The sequence below is a fragment of the Mastomys coucha genome, unplaced genomic scaffold, assembly GCF_008632895.1.
Source record: "Mastomys coucha isolate ucsf_1 unplaced genomic scaffold, UCSF_Mcou_1 pScaffold5, whole genome shotgun sequence".
Lineage (NCBI taxonomy): Eukaryota > Metazoa > Chordata > Mammalia > Rodentia > Muridae > Mastomys > Mastomys coucha.
Window position 1 is genome coordinate 35,049,686 of NW_022196911.1, and position 14,997 is coordinate 35,064,682.

Below are 14,997 nucleotides of genomic sequence, written 5' to 3' on the forward strand. Positions count from 1 at the left end.
AGGGGAAGAAAAAGAGGAAAAAGAAAACAAAACTAGAAACGCTTGTCTTGGGAAGCTGGTAGTTTAGACACTTAGATGAGCCTTCCCTTCCCACCTCAGACTCCTCCCTCCATTTGTTTATTCTTAATTCCTCACTTCTTTTATTGAGCTCCTGAATTCACTGTATAATTTGTGGAACTTCTCATCTACTTTCTTTCAAAGGCTTTCAGTAATTCTGTGTAAAGTTATTAGTCCCTCTCCCACATAAATACATAAACCACAATTCAATGTAAGCTATAGAAATAAAGACTCAAATGGAAAGACCCCACCCCAGTATTGGGAAGTTGTCTAAGTAATCTACTTGCTACATTTCACTCTCTTTCACTAAATACACTGATGCTTTGCCCAGGTTGCTATTTTTCCCCCAGACAACAAACCATGAGTCTGTCATTTTTATAAGCAACTCAATGTCCCTTGGTTTGCTTAGAGTATCTTACATGATTGTGAAATTTGAATGTGTCCTTTCTGAAAAGAGTTTTATATTTCTAGAGAGTAAACAACTCGATTTTTTGCTAAGCACTATGGCTCTAGAAGGACCACTCATTTTACAGATACATGTTTGTCAGTCTTTGACCAACTGCTGCTGCCAAAAAGGAAGAGACATCATAAAAGAAACCCCAAACCCAAAACCTGTGGGTTTACATTTTCCCTCTTCTGTTCCCAATACCCAAATAATTTCCCCAAAGTCACATTCTATAGAGGATGTGAAATTGTGCGTTGGCTTAGTTGAGTTGGTAGCACCATTTTTATAGCCACTCTATCATGCCGAAACACTGCCCTCTGCCCAGCTGTTACTCCTTGTCTCTGGCAGCTTAAGAAGTGCCAGGAGACCTGACTGCACACTGAGAGAGCTATATTGGCAACATCACTTGCAGCTGTGGCAATATTCAGCCCTCATCATTAACTTCAAGGCACTCGGTTTCGTCCATACGGGATGTAGCTACAGCTAATTGTTGATGCAATCATCACTTTGGACTTCTACACGATATCATTTTCATCAAAATGTTTTCCGACATGAGCTGTTATAATTAGATATGTGTATCAAGTCTCTTACAATGAAATCAGTTGAAACATTAAAAGTTCAAACTTTAGATGTTTGCCCCTATCTATTAGGACGGAAATCTCTTCTAAACGTCATGTACATGTTCCAGAAATTTCAGTAAAATTACATAAAAGAAACAGGGATGCATCAAAATAAATTAGAAATTCTATTGTCAACTTGGAAAATGTAGTTTTGAAAGGATAGTAAAAAGCCACCAGCTAGGTGGCCAGAAGGTAATGGCACATTTTTAGCACAACATGATGTTCTGAGTTCAACCAAAGAGTCCAATTGGAAGGAGAAACTAACTCCACAAAATTGTTCTCTGACTTTTACATGTTCAGTCACACACATCATACACACACACACACACACACACACACACACACACACACCACACCACCCCTACCCCCGCCACCCCAACACACTAATGTTTAAAGGTGCTTTTACTAAAATGGACAATTCAACAAAGCATGTGGGGTCACAAAGCCACCAAGATTTAAAAGGAAGACAAATAGACTGGAAAGTGTGATGTAGGGCCAGAGACCTACCTTACAAGGATGTTCCTGAGACGGAGACTAGAATCTAACTTGAATTGAAACTGAAGATGTAATAAATACTTCAAGAAGTTAAAGATGGCAGAAATGTGTGATGTGTAGTGAGAATATATTCCACCAACTTTTGAAAAAAGTCTATGATAGCCTTTGAGTATTTGGATAGATGAAGACTGGGAAATACTTCTTTATGAGAGTCTTCGCAAACAAGAGGCACCACAGTTCTTATCTCAGGTTAAAATGCTTATTAAAAACACCCTTAAGTCTGCAAAATACTTAAAGTGTCACCAATTTCCAAAATGTTGTCAAAACACCATTCATACTGTACATAAATAAACTATTTGGCTGCCTTTTACTAACTGTAATTTCTATAACAATCACACCTCCCTTGTCTGCAACTTTGAACATGTGTCTTCTCTTGATAAACAACGAGCCTTTAAAATAGTTTCTGCTCTACATTTGCTCAAAATTCTATAAATTTGGCCAAAAGCAGACAGTAATAACTATGCCATAACCTGAATTTTCTCCTGAAATACAATTTACTCTGCTTGATCAAGTAGTCTGTCATTTATAAATTCAACCTCCCTCAAAGTTCCAGGATACAGAGAAAATATACCAAAGTTCTTGGCTAACATATGATACTCAGTGCCTTTAGTTCAATCTCTAAGATATTTCTCATTTCCCTGTAAATCTCTTGAATGACAGCCACCTTTACTCTCTCCATATCTAAAGGCATTCTGCTCTTCAGAATGCCTACTAGTACTGGCCAGTATTCTTGCCTTGTAGTGCTCAAGGCTTTCTCTAGCCCATATCTACAATTTTTTCTATATGATTTTCTAAATTATTCCATCACTTCCAAAGATCTGATAAACACCTGGTCATGTATAATCTGAGCATTGATTTCACTTCTATGGTTCTAAATTTCTGTTAGTTTTTCTGTTAATGTGACAAAATAGCTTCAGGAAACCACCATAAAGTAAGAAAGATTTCCATTTGGCTTATTGTAGTTAATGGTCAGTTGGTTTTGTTATATCTTGACCTGTAAAGAGTCTGTGTACCATAGTGATAGGGGTGGAGAGGCAAAGCTATTTTTATTATAGCAATAAAGAAGGGAAAGAGATGGCAATTGTGATTCTGGGGGCAGGAGAAGAGTCCTAAATGACTTTCATTGTCCACCAAAGATCAACATTGGTAAGTTTTTGGAATCTACCAAAATTGTTCCAATAGTTGAGGACCTAGGTTTTAATTTGGGAGAATACTTCATATCCAAAGTTTAGCAGACAGTAAACACATTCTTGAGCCACACCTAAAGGATCTGTGCTTTAACACACACACACACACACACACACACACACACACACACACACACACACCCTGCACAGCCAACTCTGTTCTTTCAGATATCCATCTGATTTTGCAATCAGCTTTTCCTAAAACTCAGTGTCTAGACTTCCTCTGTTTTGTGGCATCAATACCACTTCATCTAATTCATTTTTGCTTCTTCCCATTTATCTCCATACCTGATTTTTCCATAGTCAGGCAGATATCTTGAATAAATGCCTCTTCACATCCACTGTTTTAGTCTAGGCACCTGTTTTCTTTCAGTATTCGACAAAGTCTGTGAAAACTTCCTCTGTATCTTTCGAAAGGGGCAACCCCAATGGTCCTGATAACATCATCAGCAACAGCAGGGAATGTGCTAGAAATGCAATTCTTGAGTATCATACTATACCTACTAAGACAGAAACTCCAGGGCATAAAGATCAGTTTATTGTTGCTTAACAAATCTTAAGATGGTGCTGTTGCAGATTGAAATTTTTAGATCACTCATTCAGAGTTAACACTGACAATCACACGATAGTTTATACAAATTGTTTGGTCAAACTATTTAGTGATATAAACAGACTCCATGATTATACCAGTGAGTAGAATTCCATCTATTTTTTTCTCTAGAGCCCCATCATTTATTCTACATTCATTCCTATATGAATTCTGAAACTTTGAAATGATATATTGACCAGTCCAAATTTAACCAAGAGCAAATGACATCAATATCCTTTCTTCTTTCCTCCAAATTAAAGGGGCCAATTACTTCACTGTTTACTAGTTTGTATTTTGTATTATATATCATATAGCCCAGATTGTCCTCAAATTTTCACTCTGAAGCTAAGGATAACCTTGAACTTCTTAATGTCCTGCCTTTGCCTCCTACATGCTAGGCACACAGGAGAGTACCATCAAATGCTAGGAACTGAGTCTAGGAATTGTTCATACTACACAAACATTCCTCCAACTGAGCTTTAACCATAGCACTATTCTTGAATTTGTATATCATGATCTTAGGCATTTCACTTAATTTCTCTGAACTCAAAATCTTCCTCTTATGGAAGATTTAGACATTGCTTTATTGCAACCATGTTACATAATTTTATTTTTACCATGAATACGAAGTTCTCAATATAGATGATCGATATAGGGAGTAGGACATAGGATTATCTATTAATTTTTTTATGTATCACATACTCCATAATACTTGTAGAGAACACACACATCACCTGAGCATCATAAAAGTACATATTGACCCCAGTAGCACATTGAGAAAGAACATTATCACACTGAAGCCTATCCAGGGGCACTGACACATACAAATAGAATGACTGGAATCAAACAAAAGCCCTGGGTATTTTAACCAGAAGCACTCACCACTGCAGGATATGCACCAGTACATCTAACTTCTAAATGCTACCCACTAGAAATAGATAGGAACACAGAATTTGTATAATAAATGGAAGTCATATGAAGATAGATTATTTCTATCCAATTTAGTATAAGAAAGAGTGTGTGAATAGTAGGAACTTTGTAGAAAAATTCCAGAAGTGGTGTTTTATATTATTATCAAAATTGCTGGGTATTGGAAGAGAAACCCTTTAAACTGAAAGATTTGACTATAGTGATTGATTTGAGGTTGATTTGCTTAACGTGTTACTTGTTATCTAAATAACATGCAAAAATAAATAAATAAATAAATAATAAATAAATAAATAAATAGATAAATAAATAAATAAAAATACCAGTCTCTTCACTGACACTACCAGAGGAAATTGCTAAAATATTATTATAAGCTCCCTTTTTCCTGTGCTGAGCATCTGTTTATGATCCTTCATTAACTCCAGAAACATATTAAAGCTATATGTATTTACCTTACTTGCTTATGCATTTATCTACCTATACCTATACTCTAAAGCAAGAAAAGAAAAAGTTAGTTTTCAAAGACATGGGATTCTTATTCATTTAATATTGTTTTATGGAATTTCATATAAAGCAGAATAATTTTAAGAGGGAAAGTGAATAGAGTCTAGATAGAGAACACAAGACAAAACCAGCATGCTGTGGGAGAACTTCTTACCCTCAATGTAGCTGTCCAAAATCGTTAAAATAAAACCTAGCTACAAATAATGCTTAGTGGGAAAGCAGTATGAGGTCAGAGAGCCACCAATGAGACATGGAGATCTCCCTGTCTTCAATACTGACTTTGCAGAACAGAGTTGTCCCTCTCAAGATGGATGCATGGCAATAATTTCATAGATTCTCATGTTCACTCAAGATCAGTGGCCATATTAAGACAACAAGTACAACCCTATGTACTGAGTGCTTTGTATAGACATGAAATTATCAATTAAAATACAAATTAAAGTGATTATTTTTTTCCTATTCATTTGTATTCTCATCTTTTTTTTACATATAGTTATCAAAGGTAACAAATAACAGTATTTCACGTCTCTTTTAATTCTTACTGTGTCCTTTGTTTTTAAATGGGATGGTGCTATTTTCTGCTGTTGGTGTACAGGGTAGCTTTGTGAATTGTTCTGGTTTCTTCAATACAGATTTGAGGTGACTGAAAAGTTGGAGAAACCATGATAATTTAAACACATTTTGACTGATGGAAGGCAAGTGTATAATTTGCTTTGATGACAGATTGCCAAAGTTGAATGATGCAGAAAAATTCAGTTCCATAAATCATTCTGACTGTGAAAAACTGGGCAGGAAGTCAAGAAGATACAATAGATTAATAGACTAATCTGTCATTACTGAAGTTATGAGTTCAAATCTTGATGCTCCAAAGTAGGCAAATTGAGATAACAATAAGTCTTTTGTACATTGAAGGATGTGTAACAGTAAAGAAAAGGTGACTATTAATAAAAACATACTCCTGGAAAATTCTTTAAGCTTAGAGAGAGGGAAAACTTTCTCTTCACGATTTCTTTTTATCAATCAATGCACAAACCATGAATCCTAGTTTAATTAATATGCTGTGGCTCTATGGATCATTTTATACTAATGAATGGGATGTATAAAATAAAAGGAAAAAGAAGGCAAATATCTAATTCTCCAAATATTTTATAAAATGTTTTAACACTCAATTTCTATGTAATATATATTTCAAATAAAAATTCAAAAAGCATGTTTTCTGCACAATGTGTATATTTTCTGTGACTCAATATTTCCAATGATTTGTTCCTTAAAATGCATTAGATCTAACCATCTGTGGTCACCTATGGGTAACCATTAGAATCATCAATCTGGCAGTTTCACATGGTCACACTTGATACATTTGTTCATGAAAAGTTAAGAGGCTAGGGCTGGAGATCATTGTAGATCCTGCACTCTCATTTTATAGCCTCTGGTTTTATCCTTAATACCAAATCCATAAATAAGAGGAAATCTATATTGATTATCATTGTACTCCTGTTAAATATATTTCCCCATTGCCTCTTCTCCACAGTACTTCATGAAAATTTAGATGTCAAGAGTTTACATAAAGTTCCCAAATAATAGTTAAAGATGAACATCACTGGTATTAACCATTGGCTACTTGGGTTCACTAAGTGAAGTCAATACGCGTGATTATGAAGATTGGTCACTATACAAGAACAAAAACCCAGAATCACACTGAAGCCTTACCTTTCTGCTATGTTGTACCTAAAAATGTGGGAGCCCTGTGGTGTCAGTTGGTCAAAGCCAACTCAGCTCATACATATGCCATACCACATATAAAGCTTAAGGATTACAGTGATGCTTACTACACTGAAAGCTGAAGCCTATCCCTGCCCCCTCACCTCAGGCTTCAAGCAGAGCTGAGCTTCTCGACTGTCTTCAATAATAAATGAATCAAAATGACACTGTCTGACTTCTGAGGTTGTGTCATCAAAGGAAGTATGACTTCACCCTGTTGCTTCCTTTTCATACAGGGCAATTGAGGTCCTGAATCAGTTTGGTTTTTATATTTATATAGCAAGGCAGGATATGATTTCTTTGAAACATATCATCTTTTGTGGGGAAGAATGGTAAGGGGTGTTGATGGATCAATGCAAAATATTTAAGAAAACTATTTTCAATGTAAAATAAAATCACAAGTAAAATAAATTTTAAATAGCCTCAAAGTATATGAGACATCAAGCATTTTAGATAAATTAATTCCAAATAAAATTATTAAAGTATTTTCTTTTGTGTGTCTCAGAATTTCTGGCCATCTACATCCATGACTTATTTTAAGCTGTAGGTCCTGTGACAATTGATTAGTGTTATAGATGTTTTAGATCTAGGAAAATACTTGAGATCAACATTTTTTTTCTAATTCAGAAAAAAAAGTTTCAATTTCTGTTGTATAACCAAGTTAGAAGATTTTCTTTTTGATTGGACAGAGCATCACTATTTTTTGTTTAAAGAATGGTTTGTGCATTTTTTCACTCTTTTAAATTTAAAATAATTTTAACATTATTTCTCCTCTCTTTCATCAAACCAGATTAAGCTGGCTGCTAATATAATTTTTGTTTGAGATGCTCCAGAGCCACACAAATCCATCCTCTGGTTAAATGACATGCAAATCAGATTAATTTGCTCGTGTTACAGACTTTTAGATAAGACTGTTGCTTCTGGGGCTTTAGCAGTAAAATACCCTGGATCTAATGTTTACTATTTTTTTTCCCGTTCTTAGCGTGGCAGTGTATCTCCACAGGAATGCTGTTTGCCAGCTGAATATTCTAAAGCAATGGACTATTCAGGGAGTCAGGAAATTCAACAGATCCATCTTAAGGAAACAGAGGAGGCGTTTAAAGGTTAGATGTCTTTACAACATATTAGCTTTTAGGGCATACTTTAAAAGTGTCATGCAAAAAATCAAAACTCTTGTTGATTTTTTTATCAATTTGTAAAAATCTCCTGTCAGTATATGTTCATGCTTGTAAAAATCAAAATGTGGTTTTGATTTAAAGCAATAGACACACAAATCTCAGTCTAAATTTTTTTTTAAGTTTTGAGATGTTTTCAACCTTTTTGTTTGTATCAGCCAGAGTACCCCAAGATGGACATTTTTTTCAGGTTATAGTTCAGTTAAATATACATGCTGTGTCCACATGCAGAGTCTGTACTGTTCATTTAGTCAGTTAAGCTCAACGTCTACTGCAACAATCTTCTCATAATTATACTTTATATGTGATTATATATGCGTACTTATGTATATGTAATGGCTGGTTTAAAATTTTACCATGGTCAGATCTAGACTTATATAGAAATGGGACTCCAGGCATGGTTATAGGAGATTATCTTAAATAATTGAGATGGGAAGAGCTACCCATGCCATATGTGGCACCAAGTCCTGAACTGTGTAAGAGTGGAGAAAGCAAGTAAATTGAGCATTATCATGCATGTATTAGTTTGTCTTTATCTGATCTTAACTGTGAATATACTATGACCAGTTCTTTCAAGATGATGTGATGCCCTTATGATGGACTGACTATATCCTAGAACAGTAATCTGAAAAACAAAACAAAACCAAAACACACACACACACACACACACACACACACACACACACGCACACACACAAAACATTTCCTCCCTTAAGTTACTTTTATCAGGATATTTTATGGCCACATTAGAAGAAACTAAGACAAGATATATCAAATGTATATACATATAGATGCACCTATAAAGTAACTGTCCATAGCAATTCTTTCTTATTTAATTGAAAATAAACTCTTCTTTCATACAATATACCCCAACCACAATTTCTCCTCTCTCCACTCTCCCTAGATCCTCCTACCTTCCCTCCTCCCCAGATCCACTCCCCATCCTTTTCATCTTTGGAAAGGATCACATTTCCAAAAGACAGCAGCCAAACAGGACAAAACAAAGTACAATTAGACAAAGCAAAACATGTCACACTAAGCCTGGACCAGGCAACCCAATAGAAGCAAAAGAGTCTGAAAAGCCAGCAAAATAGCCAGAGGTACACACATTCCCACTGTGAAAGAGTCCCGCCTGCAAGCTGTACTGCTAAAATGGTAGGGTGGCACGGAACTTGTAGGAATGGTCAACCAGTGTTTGGTTTAACTTGAGACCCATGTCACAAGCGAGAGTCCATGCCCTTCATTGACTGAGTGGCTAGGACCTGGAGACTGGATAGTCCGGAGACCTAGGGTAGAACCTAACGTGACTGGCAATAAACATAAAAATAAAACCATAATCCATAGCATTTTTTAAGGAGCAGGGTGCTACATGCTTGCTTATTACATCAGTAGTCCTAGAGGATATAGGCTACTATTACCATCCCAAAGAGGTGAAACCTGAGAAGCAGAGAGGTTCAGTAAACTCTCCCAACTTAAATGGAATTGCACACGTGATCAAATTCCCAGGGCCTCACACTTTTAGCCTCATGAGATTGCTCTAAGGTTCTCATTACAACTGCTGTAATCACAACCCCCTGGATATTGTTTGTGTTTGGTGTTTTACTTGCTTCAGTGAGCAGATTATGTAGTTTAATACAATTTTTATGACAGATTTGTTTTGACTTATCATAACCGCCTGAAAGAATGGACATCTGCTTGCTAATGCATTTCATAATTGCTTTAAAATAGGTCTATGTGTTAAAGAAAACAATAATTCAGGCCCCTCAAAATATCTTTTTAAGGAAAAAAATGTTTCTAAAGGATAAACATGAAACTTTATAGTCTAGGTCAGATGTTTTATTAAAGTTAGAAATAAAACAGACTATGTCTTTATTTCCTAAATATATCTATATAGAATGAACATGCACATTTGATGCTTGACTTATGTAGGCCTTCCCTGTGGGTCCTGAGTGAACATAGTAATGTTAAGTTACATTTCTCTGCAGACACCCATTTGGGACCTAATCTCTACTTAAGATCAATTGTTCAAATTACAGCCAAACATCCTGTGGATTTGAACTTACTTCATTAATGCTATAGCCGGCTATAACTTTATTCAGGATCAGATAATCTCTGTGGTCCTTTAGCTTTAGATATAATGGGAAGCTACTTTTTCTAGTACGAAGATGTCCTTAATCTAGCAGGCTATAAATCAGCCTGCATGTTACACTCACATGAATGGGCCTCTTCCTCTTTCACCCTCACAACTGCTAAGCCCTGACAGCCAGCTCTCTCTTCCTGTCTGCCCCATGCCCTCTGCTTTCCAGCACAATTCCTGCCTTAAAAGAGAGAAAACCTGTCAGATCACTTTAGCATTTTACTTTAGTATTTTATTTTCACTCTTCGATGGTTCGAATGGATGAACTTCCTGGGCTCTATTGATTCCTGCTTTTATTGATTTCCCTATGACAAGTATTTATTGCCTATTTACCTCCTTAACTTGCTGCAGTTTGTGTTCCTGCCTTTCTAGTTGGCGGAAACTGCCCTTTGCACAGTCACCTGAGACTTGCTAATAATTGAGTCCACTGGTTTTCCTAAGGTCCTTCCTCCCATATTGTTCCTTAGCTTTTCTAAACCACCTAATAGTCATGACTAACATCTATTAAGCTTCCTACATACAGAATTTCAAGTTTATGTTTCTCAGTCTGACAGAGCACTCTGCCCTGATCTCTTGTGGATGGAGGGCTTCCGACCAGCAGATGGACTCCTTCATGTAGCTTCATCTGAAATACAGGAAGCTTCTTCCTCATCCTACATTTTCTGCTCCTTTACCCTGCTCTGGATTTATCTGTTTGTTTAGCTTCCTTTTAGATTGTCACTCTTTGTCCTGTGCTGCAAATTTGGCCTCCAAGTATTTTATCAGTGCGACATGGCTTCCTATATTGCAATGACTGCATCTTAATGTGAAAGACTCTACCCCATCTGCATAGCATTGTGTGTACCAATCTCACAAGGCTGGAAGAATGTCCTTCTCCCTGACATTTAGAGCATGAGACGGATGACCAATGGGTTGTAAAGTATTAAGTCAATATCTTTGACCCACTCCTTTTAAATGAAGGGGAAATCATAAAATGAGACAAAGGGGAGGAGCTTCAGAAATATCTAGGACATCAGCATGTACATGGAAGATTGGAGGTTTTCACAGCATACACATCCAGTGGTATGAGTTTGTAACAAGAGGCTGATGGGAAGCAGTATCATGACTGTCAACTGGTGAATTTATCTTCCCTATTTCTTGTTTACCAACAGAGGGAACTAAACAACTCCATTATTACTATTACCAGAGATAAAGAAGGAAGTATATGTTCCTAGAAAACAACATGTACTTGATAAGAAATAATTAAATGCTAAAATCAAGAAAAAATTGAAGAAAGGAAGTGTGGTATTGATGAAACTAAGGAAACAAACACAGATGAGAAGACAAGCACAGGAACAGGGGTCTGGTCACCACTGTGGCAGAGCTACAAGATGAGTAAATAGACTGGAAGGATTTATAGGGTTGACCAGGCTGTCAGAGTTTATGACTTTACCAAAGAGAAAAATAAGAGCCAGGAAAAAAAGAAGAGAGATTAGATAATTGCAACCAAGGATCTTATTCCTTAAGCATGTCACCCATCAATATTTGCAATTTTTTTATCTGTTGTTTGTCATTAGAAATCTACTTTGCATTGAGGGGTCTTATCTCTCCTTTTATCCTTTTAAGTGGCTGGCAGAGGAAGTGTCCATTTAAGGTATAAAGTCAGCATGGTGTCGAGTTTACCTGCTTTATCACCTTTATTAAGCTCCTCCTTCCCATAACTTATTAGTGGTTTTTCAAAAATATAGTGTGCAAATTCCCCCTATCAAGTTTAAAAGGAGCCCAAGGGTTATATAGGAAAATGAAATCTAGTAGCAGCAGCAAGAAAAAGCCAACAACCAACCAACCAAACCCCATCAGTTAGACAGATTCTGTGATGTTGTTTCCAGTCTGTCAGATATCCAAGATTCTACTCAGTTGACATAGTATAGTATAGGCCCTTGAGACTATATTTGGGAGAAGTTTTGCATATACAATAAGGATACAAATGAATAAAGGCTAATGCTCAGTAAGGGGACTCTGAAAAACAAAACAAAACAAAACCCTGACAAAGCTGAATATCAAAAGGTCATTTGAGTCAAAATCTTCTTCCTGGAATGTCTATCCAGAGTTCTATTACAAGAACAAATATAGACAAAAATGGTGTACTTATAGCATATTCATTGTGGTATTACTCTCAATGACAAAAGACACAAATGATGGCAACTCTTTGTATGGAAGGAACTCACTAAATTAAATTTAGTCTCCTTGTATCCATAAATGAAAGTACTAACATACTTTAAATACAAATTTAAAGTATGTCTCTCTGTCTCTGTCTCTCTGTCTCTGTCTCTGTCTCTCTCTCTCTCACACACATACACACACACAAACACACTCACACACACATATGTGTGTGTATATATATATATACATTCCATTTATATGTGGAATAATTTTAAATATGTTTTAAGTTAAATAGTTAACAACCAAAGCAATCATATACTAATCATAGCATGCTATTTTTATAAAAGACAAACAGATGATGCAATTATATATGTGCACATACATATTTTCTTCATTTCAGAAAAATTTCTAAGCTAATAGCTAAGAATGTTATGTTCCAAAGGTTGTTTATATGTAGTACAGAACACTTAAAAGTGTGTAAAAAGATGTCTCAACTTCATTTTTGCCTAATATATGGAAACAATGTTCCTTAGGGGGTGAAAAAATGGCTGAACTCAGGCTAGGGCAAAATTACAGAAGATGAGCCTGGAAAATCTTGAGAGGCATAAAAGCAAAAACATTTCAAAGACTAAGAAGGTTATGTTAAAAGTGCACAGAAAGCAGCTGGAAAATGGCTTTCGATGGGACAATTTAAGCATTAAAAGACTGACTGCAATTGAAGGAAACATACTGAATGCATAAAAATCTATGAGTTCATGATGCTCTAAAAAAGACAGAGGCAGATAGGGAGGGAGTAATTATAGGTTGCAAACAATCTTATCAAAACACTAATCCACTGATCTGCATTTGGACATAGCCAATGTGTCATCCACTTTTCCTTTTAAAGGGATTGGTGGACAATTAAAGGAAACAGTACAGTTTTTCCTAGATGGTTTGGGTAATTTTGCAAAGGAGTGAAATAACTCCATGTGATTCAGGAAAGCCATCCTGTAGCAATCTGAGCTAACAATTGTAGAAGAAGCAAGAGAGAAAAATGGCTGTTTTCAACCACTAATGACGGATTAGACCTATAACTAAATGAAATATTAGTTTCACAAGATGGGAGGCAACTTACCAATAAAAGGATCAGGCAACAGCTGCTTGAACCATCAATGTTTGCATCACTAAATGTGAGACCACTAGACATGTATGCTTCCTGAAGCATGTAGCAATGCAAAGCAAAACAAGTAGGTGGTGGTCCCTGAGAGCAGGAAAAACATGTTGATAGATATCGAATCTGGAGATAAGTATATAGCTATACATTAAAGAACCCCATTGGTTTTTCTATAGAACTCTTTCAGAATTAAAAATGTCAAATGTAAGTTCCTGTTTGGAATCTCACTTCTTTCAGATCTGACATGTTTCAAATCCTAGAGAATGTACTCAGTTTTTTAAGGAGGCTTCCCAGGGTGAGGTCTTTTAATCTGCTTTCTTCCTAGAATTAATTCTTCTATGTTCATCTATATTAGCGTACAAGAGGCTCCCAGGGGCTCAGTTGAAGCAGGTTTAATTTTGTTTTACTCCAGGTTTCTCACAGGTCATCACTGAATGTTCCTTTTGAAAATGGTTATAGTGCACAAAGAAAACTTTTTTTTTTTGCCCAGACAACCATAGTGGGCTAGTTTGGTATTTCAGAATGAACATCCATGTACAACAAAGTGAATGCTATTCAATGGATCTTTAACTTTCTTCCCTACAGTTAAAAATTCTCGTGGAAACATTTAAACCCTTCCTGACTAGCTTTTATCTACCCATGCAACCTCCCAAGACCCAGCTACAGCAGAACATATAAAGCATGGTCCAGAGGACCCAGTCCTTTTGCTTCTGTATCTTCATACTCGATCATTCTTCTGCAAGAAACGATCTTTTCCTTATGACCCTAATTATGCTGAATCTGACACACAATATGTCTAGGCACAATATGTCTCAGTTTAGTCGCTTTCTTCATCCCCAGGGATGGAATTACTCAGGCTGTCCTAGGATCATCTCCAGTTTCCTTTTGCTCTAATCAAACTATACTCCCTTTGATGACACTATCTGGAACCTATTCCATGATCTCAAAATTTGGTAGAGCAGCTCAAAACAAGTATTTTCATATTGTGAAAGAAGAAGATGGGAAATGGAAAGAATGTAAAAAAAGTAAAAGATGTTTAAATTTATCAGAAGAATATCAGGAAGAAAATGTCATTAAAAAACCCAGAAGAAGACAAAAAGAAGGATATTTGTTTAATTCTAGAAATGTAGATGCAGGAGCATGATCCTCCTTATGGAAAGGATAAAAGTTAACAGAAATGAGAGGCCAACGTTTATAAACAGAAACTTGGCACTATCTCTTATATTACCAAATTTATCACATAAGGTAGATCAAAAGGTCACGAGTAGTGTCATATCAAAAGTACCTTTATCTCTAGGGGAACAGAGCAGAGCAGAGAACCATAAAAGATTTCTCTCATGTTTCTTCATTAGCTACTATGTAGCAAGTGTTTATTAATTTAACTTAATTCAGTTTTCTTAAGTAAGAAGTTCAGTGCTTTTCTACTGGTATTCTGGGATATACGCCCTAAATTCTGTTCCTATCACTTCTGTGCTCTCGGAGCCACACACCTTATTGCATGGGAGTCTGGAGAAGCCACTTTGCAGCAATACAGATATGCCCTTATTTATATGTGGAGGGTTGTTTTAAATATTTAATCAAGAATGTATATTTTGTGTTCTCTCTCTCTGTCACACACACACACACACACACACACACACACATACACACACACGCGTGCACTCATACAATGTTTTAAGCTAACTCACTTTTCAGCTACCTACAGAGCAATTAAATAAATTAAATAGCATCCCTAAGGCATAACA